We start from the raw sequence: 14952 nt of genomic DNA, 5'->3' as shown, positions 1-14952 counted from the left end.
AATGGCAGCAGCTAAAATAAAATAAAACTGAAGAATTTTTCTAATGATTCTTTCTTTTGTTACTTCATCATCTTCATCTTCTCAACTCTTGGGCTGAGTGTGTTATTTGGTAAATAGAGCTAATGTTTAGCTGGAGACAGTAGATTTAAAAGATTATAAAGATAGATTTTAAAGTTAAGAAATTGAAAAAGATCATCATTAGAAAGGGGAAATGGTGGCTTAAGGCAAAGGTACCTCTGGAATAAACATATGTAGTGTTGGGAACAGAAAGAGACATTGAGTAAATCAGTGATGACTAAAGCAAACCCATAAGAAGAAAAATGCAAGGTAAGTGATATTGTAGGAGCCACGAGACTGGTGTTTAGTGAGGTAAAAATATCACTGGGCCAAATGTCAACGTTTTAAGTGTTCACTGGATTCAATAATGCTAGCATCACTGGAAAGCACCTTGTCACACTCCGTTTTAGCATATCATGAAGTTGAAAGGCAGATTGAAGCAATGATTTGATCGATATAGAAGAGACACCTGTGGAAGCTAGGGGATGGTGGAGAGACACCAGTGGGATAGATGGTCTGGAGAATCATCCTCTTCGTTTCATTTTTAAAACTTTTATTGGTTATTTTATTTATTTACATTTTCAAATGTTGGCCCCCTTCCCAGTCTCCCCTCTTCAAACCTCCATCCTATTCCCCTCCCCTTCGCATCTGAGAGTGTGCTCCCAGAAAGCACTACGATGGCTGTGTCTGTAGTTTGGAGTTACTCCATGGAGAGGAAGTGAACATTGATTGGTTCTGGAGGAAAAGAGAATAATTTGGGAGCAAAACCCATAAAAAGATTAGAAAGGATGGGTTCAGAAAAGATTTTCCAATGCAAGACCTTCTTCTATAACCAGAAGTTAAAGACCATGCAGTATATTTGTGCATTTTGTTATGAAAGATGAAAGGAATACTTGTAATTGTCTGAAATGGTGACACAGGTATGCTATATAGGCATATAGTTAAGTTGTATGAAAGAATACTTTGTGCAGACATAAAATAGATTGTCCACTAGGGATATAAGACACAAAAAAGATGAGCCTATTAATCTACTTGTGTGATTTTTCTACTAGAACGTTAGCATCCAAATGTAGCAATTAAAGAAGAGTGAAAGGTGTTAACTGGAGTTGGGATGTTTCCATGGATTTTGCCAGAAAAAAATTGATGAGGAAATGGAGCACAGAAGAGAAGAAAATACATGTACTCAGTGCAGGCAGCAACCAGATACTAGTTTCTGAGTAATAACTAAAAAGTACCAATGTTGGCAGATTAGAGACTTGGGTCATGTCAGTTAATTATAATAGTACTAGAGCAGTGGTTCTCAAACTTCTTAATGTTGGAACCCTATATACAGTTTCTCATGTTGTGATGATCCCATCGATAATATTATTTTACTTCTACCTCATAACTACAATTTTTCTATTCATATGAATTATAATTAAATATATAATTTGGAGTGGAGAATATTTGATATGTGACCCCCAAAAGGGGTTGCAACTGGCATTTTTAAGAACCCCTGTACTAGAGTAAGTGACCTTAAGAGATATACTCAAGTTGGTAGAAACAAAGACAACCAGGTAATTGGGAAAAGGGTGACTGAAAAGGAATATCACAGAAAATTCTTTTAAAATACAAAGAGATAAAATAAAAGACAAGTGAGAATCATATATAGGTTATCCCTGCTTATACTGGAATGTTGTAAACACAGTGGATTCTGAGAAAAAATTACATGAAAGCTTGAGACATAATGTTTTCTACAAATTTGGATTAATCACTCCAGAGGCACATAAGCAAAAGGCTAGTCAATGCAATAGACCTTTTAATGCAGAAAGAGGAGAATCCCTGGAGCTATAATTGCCATCTCTAAAATAGATGAAAGCTGAACCAAGAACTTCTGGGTTCCTCTCAACTTATTGAACTGCATATTGGACCTTAATGTAATCTGGTAAGAGGTCTGGATTTGGGATACATTGAATCTAATGATCTAAATGATTATAGACTGAGTCATCACTAGTACAGTTTAATTGATTGGCAGATAAAATTTATTTATGACTTAGTTGATATGCTCAGAATATGATTTACTCCACCTGAAACTAATTTTAAAGCTTACTCTTTTCCTATTTGGAGGTACTGAAGGAGTCAAAATTTGGTCCAAAACCAGATTGATCACCCATGATTGTATACAGGTTGCTTTATAAAAAGAGACCAGAGGGCACATATGTATACACCCCGACTCTTTTTATATGTCATACTGTATGATCTTTGTACTCTGCCAAACTAAAACTATTTCCACATTAAACCCATATATCTTTGACCAGTACTCTGAGCTCAAAAAAAAAAATCCTCTTTTATACATAATTGACCCAGTTTATGGAATTGTTATATTCACAGCAGAAAATAGACTAGTTAGTTAATAGAGACAATCCCAGCTTCAGGATGTTTGACGCAGATGCATAGCATATGGAGAAACACAGATTCCACTCCACTGACTCAATTAAAAACAGGATCCTTAGAGCACATATGCATAATTCCAGTGTAAGAAAGCAAGCAACACAGTCTAGCAGTGAACTGAGAGCACAGCGGAGGGATTTAATCACAAGCTATGTATTCTGAAAAACAAACAGAAAAGATCAAAGAGTATAGACCTAGAGATGCACTTAAATGTATATTACAGAACAGAAGTATAGGATAGCATAGGGGTGGGACAGCTAGAAATGATTGAGACAAACATAAACCATTTATATCTTTCTGGAAAAGTTGATTTTATGGTTTCTGTGTGTTGGCAATTAAAGAACGCTTGAGTTCTACACATTGAGTTAAATATTATTTAATTCACAAAGTTTTGCATTTTAAAATTTAGAGTTACTATTTTCAAATACGGGGGGTGTCTTTTCTGCTTATACATATCTCACATAGAATAGTCCAAATTAAATAATGTTCATAATATATAAACACTAGTAATGTTATACCTGAGGGGCCATGAAAAGCAAATCACAGATTCATGAAATATGAATTGTACTAGATAGCTCTACGTGGTCATGAAATATGAATTGTACTGGATAGTTTTATGTCAGCTTGACACAAGCTGAAGTCATCTGAAAAGAAGGCACTTTAATTAAGAAGATACATCTATAAAATCAAGTTGTACTCAAGCCTGTGAGGCATTTTATTATTAGTGATTGATGTGGGAGGGAGGGCACAGCCTATTGTGGCTGATGCCATCCCTGGGCTGGTAGTAATGGGGTCTATGAAAAAGCAAGTTGAGCAAGTCATGAAGAGCAATCTAGTCAGCAGCACCCCACCATGTCCCACATTGGGTGCCATCTGTAGCAGTAATCAGTTCTAATCCCCCAGTGGCGGCAGTGGGAGTTCCTCACTACCCACCCCAATGCTATGGATTCTCGAATGAAAGACACACACACACACACACACACACACACACACAGTGGTATATTTAATATGCCCTAAGCATCTCAATGGTGGGGCCATACCCAAATCTCCATATGACTAGTGCACTCTCCTCTCCAATACTTCTGAGTGATTGCTTACTAAAATCTATATTCTGTCCTGGCAGCTCCGGTCTGCAGTCTGCAGCTCACATGGGCTATGATCCCTGACTCTTACATGTTGGCTCTCTCTCTCTCTCTCTCCTGCACTTCTTGGGCCTGATCTTTCTGCTTCCTTTGCTATGTGGCTCTGCTTCTTCAGTCCTCTTGTTCACAAATCCTAAAGTCCTACCTCTGTCTCCATGCCCAGCCATTGGCCACCATCAACTTTATTCACTACTCAGAACCAGCTGGGGACAGGGGCCCTCAGTGTCTTACGTGCAGAATGTCCTTCAACTCCCAAATAGCATAATGCAAACAATGAACAAAATCCACAATATGCATCTTCTCCTGCCACCAGATTCCTGCTAGTTGAGTTCCTGCCTTGGCTTCCTTGAATAGACTATGACTCAGAATATGTAAGGCAAAATATACTCTCTTCCCCAAGTTTAATTTTGGTCATTCTATTTCATTGCAGCAAAAGAAATCCTAAGTAAGATTGTCGTATCAGTATATTCAGGATCTCACCATGCCTCAGGAAAGGAATTAGTAAGACAATTTGTCTTAGGGCTTGTGTTCCTGCACAAAACATTATGACTAAGAAGTAAGTTGAGGAGGAAAGAGTTTATTCAGTTTACACTTCCACATTGCTGTTTATCACCAAAGGAAGTCAAAACAGGAACTCACACATGGCAGAAACTTAGAGGCAGGAGCTGATGCAGAGACCATGGAGGGGTGCTGCTTACTGGATTGCTACCCCTGGCTTGCTCATCTTGCTTTCTTATAGAACCCAGGACCACCAGCCAAGGGATGGCACCACCCACAATGGGCCCTCCCACCCTTGATCACTAATTGAGAAAATGCTTTACAGCTGGATCTCATGGAGGCATTTCCTCAAGGGGGGCCCTTTTCTCTATGATATCCCCAGCTTGTGTCAAGTTGGCACACAAAACCAGCCAGTACACAAATCAGTAGGCTTCAAGAGCAGGAAACACCTGACTTTGAGAGCTTACAAAGCACATAATAGAAATATAAGTATTAGACAGGGTTTTTTGTTTGTTTGTTTTCAGGATATGTGAAGAATAGTAAGACAAAACCAGAGAAAGAAATGCACTACTGCCAGAGTCAATGCAGGGATGGTGGAGAATGTTAAAGTTTGAACTAGGACTTAGACATCCTTTAAATAAACAACTGATATTTGACTTTGCAATATTATTACTATCCCTATTAGAAGTTTAACTCAACCCTGTAGAAATAAAACAAAGCAGGACACTGGAAGATGAATAGAAATTTTATTTTTCAGATCAGGGAAGGAGGGCCTAGAGAGGAGTGAACCTTGCTAGGATCATGAAGCTAGGGCTCACATATTAAAAATGTCCATTCCCAGAGATGTTTGCCTTACTAACACCGCATGCAAAATAAACCTTAACAGCTCAGATATTAGAGAATTAATTAATCAATTACATTACAGAAAAATATATACCTATTTTGGATATAATATCATTAGTACCAACATAAATTCCAAATTTTAAAAATGTAACTATTATACTTATCAAGCAGTGGAGATATCATGTTAAAAAGGTAACCCTTTTTTTCCACTATAAGAAGTTTTGAAATAAAATATTTTCTTTTTATTTTTTTTGTTTTGATTTTTAATATTTTTATTACATATTTTCCTCAATTACATTTCCAATGCTATTCCAAAAGTCCCCCATAGCGCCCCCCACTTCCCTACCCACCCATTCCCATTCTTTTGGCCCTGGCATTCCCCTATATTGGGGCATATAAAGTTTGCAAGTCCAATGGGCCTCTCTTTCCATTGATGGCCGACTAGGCCATCTTTCGATACATATACAGCTAGAGACAAGAGCTCCGGGGTTCTGGTTAGTACATCATGTTGTTCCAACAATAGGGTTGCAGATCCCTTTAGCTCCTTGGGTACTTTCTCTAGCTTCTCCATTGGGAGCCCTGTGATACATCCAATAGCTGACTGTGAACATCCACTCCTGTGTTTGCTAGGCCCCGGCATCGTCTCACAAGAGACAGCTATATTTGGGTCCTTTCAGCAAAATCTTGCTAGTGTATGCAATGGTGTCAGCGTTTAGAAGCTGATTATGGGATGGATCCCTGGATACGGCAGTCTCTAAATGGTCCATCCTTTCATCACAGCTACGAACTTTGTCTCTGTAACTCCTTCCCTGGGTGTTTTGTTCCCAATTCTAAGAAGGTGCACAGTGTCCACACTTTGGTCTTCATTCTTCCTGAGTTTCATGCGTTTAGCAAATTGTATCTTATATCTTGGGAATATTTTCTTAATTAGTGAAAATGTTGTTCAAAATAATTAAAGAAAAATTAATGAGTAACTTATTACTTATTTTTTTTTTGCTTTTAGTTTTATAATTTAATTTTTGACAACTCTGTGCATGTCTACGGTGTATCGTGGATTTATTCGCCCCTGTTGTCCTCACTTATCTCTCCCCGACTACTGCAGACTCCTCTCTCTTTGCAACGCAGTCTCTCCACTACAGCAATGGCTTATTTTCATGTGTGCTGGTCTTACACAGGTAATTACAACTACTATGTGCTCATGACTTTATTCACCATGTTGTATCCACAAGACAGTGTCCCATAGGATTCTTCACCATCCCCTCTCTCTTACAATCTTTCTTCCACTTCTTGTATAATACTCCTTGGGAATAAAATAGATGTTCTGGTTAGAGCTAAGCACTCAGGAGTCATGTATCCTCACTATTTTGACCAGTTGAGAGTATTCCCTAAATTAATTGTTTCCCACTGAGGAGAAAAAAAAAACACTTTTTGGCTAAGACAAGTAGCAATATTAGTCCAAAGATACAAATATAAACACTTCGAAAGCAGTTTGGCTACATGCTGGTCTAGCTCAGTATCAGTCGTAAGTTTTTCCACTAAGGCCTCTGACATCAATAGCCCAAGTCTTTACCCATGTTTACAGTACCATGGAGCAAGCTTCAAATCTAATTAGAAAGTGCTTAATTAGACCTGAAACAATTGTACCAGTAAGAGCATCTTATATGGCCATCTGTATTTCAGTATGCAGGATCTATAGCTGAGTAAGACCATTGACGACTCTTCTCTCCCAGCACTAGGACTTATAGCCAATGGAATGGAAGAATACAACTTAGTTCTAGATTTATTTGTGTACTACATCTCAAATATATTGTGTCTTCAATGATAGTATCTTAATTTGTAGATCAATTCAGGTGGGTAACTGAAAGCAATGGCAACCAATTCCATTGTCTCTAGAGATTCTGGAACTTATTGGTAAATAGGCTAGAAGGATATAACCAATACCTGAAACTAAGATTTTTGTATAAAGTGGAGACAACATCATCCACTCATATGGGGTACTTACATTCATTTTAGTTACCTTATAAATTGGTAGGTTTCTGTATAGATTTTCCCTGTACTGTAAATTTTGGCCAATCCTTCCCCACAACCTCACCTGTTCTGCATTCTTCTCTATCCCCATTTAAACCTTTACAGCCCTGGAATTCTCACTCTACTTTTATATTACATGTGTTTTTGTATTCTACACCCCCACAAATTCATTTCTCACAGCTCTTTTCTGTGTTTGCTCTCTGGCCTCTAGAGACACTCACTCCAATTTAAACACGGAAATCTAAACTCAAAAGTGGGCTCTCCATATGAAAGAGACTGTTACTGTATTTATGAGCCTAGGTCACCTTGTTTACTGTATTGTCTTCCCATTCCCCAGTTTTATCCTCTTCCATTAAATTTTTATGTGTTGTTTTCTTTTTGCTGAGAATAGCATTGTGTTCCACATTTTTATTATACAGAGATCCATGAATGGATATCTAGATTGGTTCCATGTTCTAGCTATTGTGAATACTGTATTCACAGATGTGTGTATCTCTACTGTATGGTATGGATTCCTTTATGTATCTACCAAAGAGTTTGGAAAACGAAAAGAATATGTATTCATCAGGACTAGTTTTATGAACCAGCAACCTAAGAAATTATTGTTCTCCATGCAGACAGTGTCCCTTGAATTTGTTTAATGATGTAATGTCACCTAGCACCACTCTTAATAAATTTTGAACAAACGAAGTTACAGTCTCATTTGCAATTAGCTAGACCCTTACATAGTCTTCTGAACGATGGCATTCCAACATGCTGATATATTTAAGTTGCATCTGATTTCAACCAAAGTAAAAGTACTACAAATGTTTCTCATTAAAAAGAAAAAAATGTGAATTTTATAACTTGCTACATTTAAAACAAATCCAGCTGATCTCTAGCTTTAGGGACAAAAGTGTCAATTGCAGCTAATTAACTAATTGTAAAATCATTTGGAAGTGTTTCTAAATTATTGTTGGGATAAAGCCACTGAGTAGCTTCCAAGAAGTACTTGCAGCCAAGGGACGCAAAGATACCGGTGAGTTTCAGGAAGAAAATGTATAAAGGAGTGAGAAGGCAATCCTGGAGCATCTGCCAGCTCTACATGGTAAACCAATGAGAGAACAGATGGGAATCGACAGAAAAATAAAGTGTATCTATACAGACGCAGAAAGAAATCTTCTAGCCAGCAGCAAAGGATCTGGCACAATGCACCGAGTCTTCCAATCATAGCAGCCAAAATGGATGAGAAGTTTTCCAGGTTTTTTGGACGTTTGCTAATAACATTTGAGCCATTAGTGTGTGGACAAAAAGGGTACCAAGAAAGACAGGACCCAAAAAAAGATAAACGTGGCAGTACACAATCTCTGCTTCAATATACAGGCAAGAACCTATTCTATTCAATGACTTATGTTCTTATTAAGAAATCCCAGAATGAAGGCTGGGATGAACCCATTTCCATGAGGAGAATTTTTTTAAATACCAGATTGTTATTGTTCCAGATAAAAGACTGTTTAAATACACTATAGATGTCTGACAGTGAGCTATTGGCCATACCAAAATTTCAATAGTCTTTTTGTTTGATGTAGCTGTAGCCCTTTCTCTTTTGTATCCCAACAGATATGTATTTATGCCTATGTAAAAAAAATACATGTTCTTATCATCTAATATCAAAGAGCTGAATAGAATTTAATCAGATTAAACATGTTATTCACTATATTTTCATATTAGAAACTTCTAATACTAATGAAACTTCTAATATTCACATTATTCCTTTTTAAAACATCTAATTACTAATCAGCCTATATGAATTTTTAGAAAATTGACCTTTAATTTTATTAAATCCAATTTGCTAGAACTTAGATGTTGACTTTGTATTTTTAATTGGATGATATTTCCAAGACATTGGTCATTTATTATCAATCCTAGGTTTACACAAACAGTATCATATACCCAGAATAAATAGTACCTATAACTTATTTACTCTCATAAAATAATAATGCAATATTGAAAGTGTCATATTAATCATACCTGACCTCAAAATCCATATTTCAATAGTTTTAATTATCTGGTTTATTATTTTTTCTTTATCTTATTCATCTCTGTATCCAAGTAAAGGACACACTACTAGTCACATATTAGGTGGTAAATTCTGAGCTTCCCAGTGAGATAAACTGGAACTCCTGTTAACACAAAGGCACGGGTGTCCATTTGTATTTAATGAGCATATATTGTATGTTAGAGTGCTGGAATTGAGTTATCTTTTAATGAGCACCACCTCATTTAGACACCTCAGTTATCTCTTCTGTGAAATGAAAATAATTCCCTTTTTAACTTCTGAAGGATTTTTTTAATGTTTCAATGAGCATATTAGCTATGGTAATCAATAAGCTTGAAATATTAAAATATGTGCTATTAGGGGTACAAATATGGCTTGCTTAGTTGTAAAGAGCAGTTGCTGCTGCTACAGAGAACTGCACTTAAGTCCCTACTCCCAGTTCTTGGGAGCTCATGACCACCTGTAACCCCAGCTCCTCTGAGAGATCCAGTAGCCTCTTCTCCCCTCTACTGGCAATTGCACACATATGCACACAAACCCACACTGAAACACATAGGAATACACACCATTAAAAGTAAGATCAAATATTTGATTTGTTAACACATAAGTCAAATACCTCCCTTGATCAATCAGCAGCGATCATTTTACAATACTGAAAAGTATAATTCAGTGTTTAGATTACAGTTTATTAAAATTCTTTAGAGAGGCTGATGCCCATAACAATTTTCTCAAATATTCTAATCAATCATGCTATAGGTCACTTAAATACTTAATGTTATACTATTCCCAATTTCTTGTGCATAGCTTAACACACCAAAAATGATTATTTGGGGAACTGCACTGTCTCACATAATTTATATACCCACAGTAGATGCTCTTTCTAAGTCTTAAAATTGCCTCATTAAGGTTTAATTATACTCCATAACATAGTTCTTAGGATTGTTTTTAAATTGTTCCAGGTCATTTTCCAGCTACTGTATTTTCTAATGGGATGTAACTAAACTATATTCTTATTCAGAATGCATCACTTTAGTTATTTTGTTTTCTTTCTGTTGTAATTATACAGACTTCTTAATGGTGTTCCATGTTAACTCAGCCTACCGTCATAGTGTTAGCTGCATATTAATATACCAGCTCCGGTAATTATATTAAGGGGTACCATTACAATTTCACTAGTTAGCATACATCTTGACATTGTTTCAGTTTTTCTTTTTTTTTTTTTTTTTGCTGTTGTTGTTGTTGTTTTGGGGGGAGGATTGGGGGGCTTCTTTTTTGAGACAGGGTTTCTCTGTATAGCCCTGGCTGACTTGGAACTCACTTAGAAGACCAGACTGGCCTTGAACTCAGAAATCAGCCTGCCTCTGCCTCCCGAGTGCTGGGATCAAAGGTGTGCGCCACCATGCCCGGCTTCAGTTTTTTTTTTACTTGCTTAAATTAACATCATGATTTTTGTCTTGGATAGGCTAGTCTTTAGAATTTTTAATTAATTATTTTTTATTTACATTCCAGCCAATGCCCCACCTCCCAGACCTCCCTCACACAATTCCTCAACCCATTATCCCCCCCCCTTGCCTTCCAGAAAGTGCATCCTCCCCAAACCCCACCTGTTCCACCCTGTATCCTCCTTCCTTAGGACCTCAAGTCTCTGGAGAATTAGAGAGGCTTCTCCCACCAAAGCCATAACAGGGAGTCCTCTGCTATATATGTGCCTGGGACCTTGGACCAGCCCATGTATGCTGTCTAGTTGGTGGCTGTGTCTCTGGGATCTTCCAGGGGTCCAGGTTGATTGAGACTGCTGGTCTTTTTATGGAGTAGCCCTCTCCTTCAGCTCCTTCAGTCCTCCTAATTCCTCCCCAACTTTAGTCCAAAGGCTGGTTATACATATATACATCTGTCTCAGTCAGCTGCTGGTAGGGCCTCTTAGACAACAGCCATGCCAGGATCTTATCTGTAAACATGTCATAGCATCAGTAATAGTGCCAGGCCTTGGTGCCCCTCTCCCATGAGATAGATTCCAAGTTGGGCCCATCACTGGACAGCCTGTTCTTCAGTCTCTTCTCCATGTTTGTCCCTGTAGTTCTTTTAGACATGAACAATTCTGGGTCAAAAATTTTAACTGTAGGTTGATAACCCCATCCTTCTACTCAGGGCCCTGTCTATCTCCTGGAGGTGGACCCTGACTTTCCTCTCCCCACTGTTGACTAAGGTCACCTCCATTGAGTCCTTAGAATCTCTCACCTCCCATGTTTTGGGGACTTTCTAGAGGGATCCTCTTCCTCCCACCCCCCAGAAGTTGCATATTTCCATTCATTCTCCTAGTTCTCTGGGTTTCTTTCCTGTCCTGCCTCCACCATACCTGATCCTGTTCCCCTCTTACCCTCCCATCACCTCTCCTAACCAGGTCTCTCCCTCCTTCTGCCTCCTGTGATTATTTTGTTTCCCCTTCTAAGTGAAATTGAAGCATCCTAACTTGGCTCTTCCTGGTTGTTAAATTTCTTAAGGTCTGTGGGTTATATCCTGGGTATTCTGTACTTTTTAGCAAATATCCTCTTATCAGTGACTTCATACTACATACCATCCATGTCCTTTTGGCTCTGGGTTACCTCACTCAGGATAATTTTTTCTAGTTTCATACAATCAATTTGCCTACAAAATTCATAGTGTACTCATTTTTAATAGCTGAATAGTATTCCATTGTGTAAATGAACCACATTTTCTGTATCCATTCTTTAGTTGAGGGACATCTGGGTTGTGTCCAGCTTCTGACTATTACAAATAAAGCTGCTGCAAACATAGTGGATCCCATGCCCTTGTGATATGGTAGAACATCTTTTGAGAATTAACCCAGGAGTAGTATATCTGGATCTTCAGGTAGATATATTTCCAACTTTCTTTTTTTTTTCTCCATTTTTTTATTAGATATTTTCTTCCTTTACATTTCAAATGCTATCCCTAAAGCCCCCTATGCCCTCCCCCTGCCCTGCTTCCCAACCCACCCACTTCCTGGCCCTGGCATTCCCCTGTACTGGGTCATATGATCTTTCTCAGGAACTGCCAGATTGATTTCCAGAGTTGTCATTAAAAGTTTTATAATCACACACACACAAAAAAAATGATCAAATGATGATATTTTAGGGATGTTGGCATATTGGAAAGTCAACTCTGAGTGACCCAGCAAAAGCATAGTCAGTATAAGAAACAAAACAAAACAAGACAAAAACAGTAGACTTCACTATTAGAGGAATGACTAAAGGGAGATAAGGCAGCATAGGTTGACACCGCTCAAAGAAGCCAAAGCAACAGCCATAAGTAGCTTTCATTGCCTAGCCACATGGTGCTCTAGCTGGAGGGAGCTCAGTAGTACTCAGTAGTACTAGGGAGTATCCTCCCCTCCTTACCTCTGCCATTGCTATAACAGCAAACCAGAGGAATATTGGCTATAATAAGGAAGATGCAACCATTGGTAAAAGGGGAAGGCAGAAGGAATATAGGTTGGCATACATTTATGGGTCACCATAGAGTCAATACAATGCAACAGGAAAGAGTGTTCTCAACATGTGATACAGGAAATATTCGCTATCTACATGTAAAGGAACAAAATTCAATACACGCATTTCATTCTGATTAATACATTCAAAAGAACCAGAGACTACAATGTAATAAACAAAACTTTAAAAATACTAGAAGAAAACATAGGCCAAATGGCTCTGATATAGCCAAGGATTCCTTAAAAATGGACTCCGATAGCACAGGAAATAATCCTGATCGTTGAAGTCTGTGATTATAAAGATTTATAAATTGAGAACACTCCTGACAAGTAAAGACTATAAGCAGCAGAATAAAGAGGTTTCTTGTGGGTGGGTTACAAACTATATCTGAAAGATATGCCAGAAATTAAAAATTAAATATATCAGTCAAAAAGGGCCACAGAAAACATCAACAGAAAAGATCAGTTAAAGAAGATAGCTTTATTGAGTGTAGCAAAAGTTAACAATCAGAGATTGCAGGAAAGGCCATCCAGAGATTGTCCCACCTGAGAATCCATCCCATATACAGTTACCAAACCCAGACACTATTGTGGATGTCAAGAAGTGCATGCTGACAGAAGCCTGATATAGCTGTCTCCTGAAATGCCCTGCCAGAGCCTTATAAATACAGAGTCAGATGCTTGCAGTCAACTATTGGACTGAGTTCAGGGTCCCCAATAGAGGAGTTAGAGAAAGGACTGGAAGGGGTTCGAAACCCCATGGGAAGAACAACAATATCAACCAACCAGAACCTCATAGCTCCCAGGGACTAAGCCATCAACCAAGGAGTTTGTCTTTACTATGATATATCATGAGGAAAATCTTCTCTGACCATGCCTATTTTCAGCTATAAATGCCTCTTATGTTGAAATGTCTATTTCTTTCTCTGAGTTTAGGAAATTTTCTGCTGTATTTCATTGCATGTATTACCTGTACCGGTAATGCTTATTTTCTCATCTTTTTTTTTTATCCCGTGGATTCTTAGGTTTGGTTTCTAGAATGTATACCAGAATTGTTGTCAATTTGAAGCATGTTTATTAATTTGCTTCACTATATAGTTGCGAATTTGTTATTGTTTTGCCTGTGATCCAACCATGAAATTTTTCATGTACTTACTGAACATCTTGGTTTCTTCTTTTGAGAACTGCCTACTTAACTAGCTAGCCCATGCATTGGTTAGCATATTTGCCTTGAAAATTTGATGGCAACCTAAGAACATTTCAAGAGATGCATGAATCCAAGTACTTAATTACAACCTAACCAACACTGTATCCAAAACTTTTAAAACTACTCTACACGAGTTAGAAGAAAGTCTCATTATTCTGCACACAGGTGAGACCACGTTATTGAGAGAAACGGAGGAACAGAAGAGAGCTGGGAAGCAATCCATTAAGTAGAATTCAGAAACACCCCAATATTAGTATGGATGTGACAAAATCTTAAATCTTCCTTTTGATTTTTATTATAATTTTTTCATGCAATATATTTTAATCACATATTTCCTTCCCCCAAAGCCTCCCCAATCCTCCTTATCTTCCTACTTATCCAACTGATCCTTCCTCTTCCTGTTCTGTGATTTTTGGCTTCTTTCAAGAGTTCCTCATTGCTCTTGGTTTCCTAGTTGATGTCTGATATATTTTGGAGTCAATACTAGGTGTTTATACTTCTTCAAGTCCCATGAACTTTTACCTATTTTCCCTAACATTCATTTTAGAAAATTCTAAGCCTTGCTCCTCCTCGCTATCTTGAACACCTCTTCCTGCTCCCCACTTCCTTCTTTCCTACCCTACTCTTCTGCCTAATCCTGTTCTTCCTTCTCCTTTTCCTCTTCTCCTACTTCCCCCCACTTATTCTAGTTTTGGAAATTTCTATTGACAGGACTTCAAGCTTAATTATTCTTCTTTTGCCCACAACCTGAATAATGATAAATTCTTCATTATCAATTGTTTCAAATTAAATGCTTCTTTATTTCTAACATTTATTTTCAAATTTTTCTTAGCTACTTTGTTCATTTTTCTTTCATCATCCACTAGTCCTTAAATGTTATTTGCTTTTATCTTTAAGAATTTATTTTATTATTTCCACTACTGGAAACTAAACCTGTAGACTAATATATTCTAGCAAGTAGTGGACCCCAGGACTGTAGCAAATTTACCAGATTGGTCTTTGTTTAAATCTCTGGTCTAATATGTCTAAAATTGATGACCAGGTTGGACTATATGGGTCATTTTATGTTACCTGATTTATCTAATTTTGTGTTTACTCCTTGTTGGTTTTCTTGTTTTTGTTTTGAGGAGAGAGTTCTTGCTATATTTCTCAGGCCAACATCAAACTTCTGAGCTCAAAATATCCTCATATTTTAGCGTCCCAAGTAGCTGATGCTACAGCT

This window comes from Mus caroli, unplaced genomic scaffold (genome assembly GCF_978045245.1).
Source record: "Mus caroli unplaced genomic scaffold, Mus_caroli_1 scaffold_19, whole genome shotgun sequence".
NCBI lineage: Eukaryota > Metazoa > Chordata > Mammalia > Rodentia > Muridae > Mus > Mus caroli.
Note: the sequence above shows the minus strand (reverse complement) of the source record.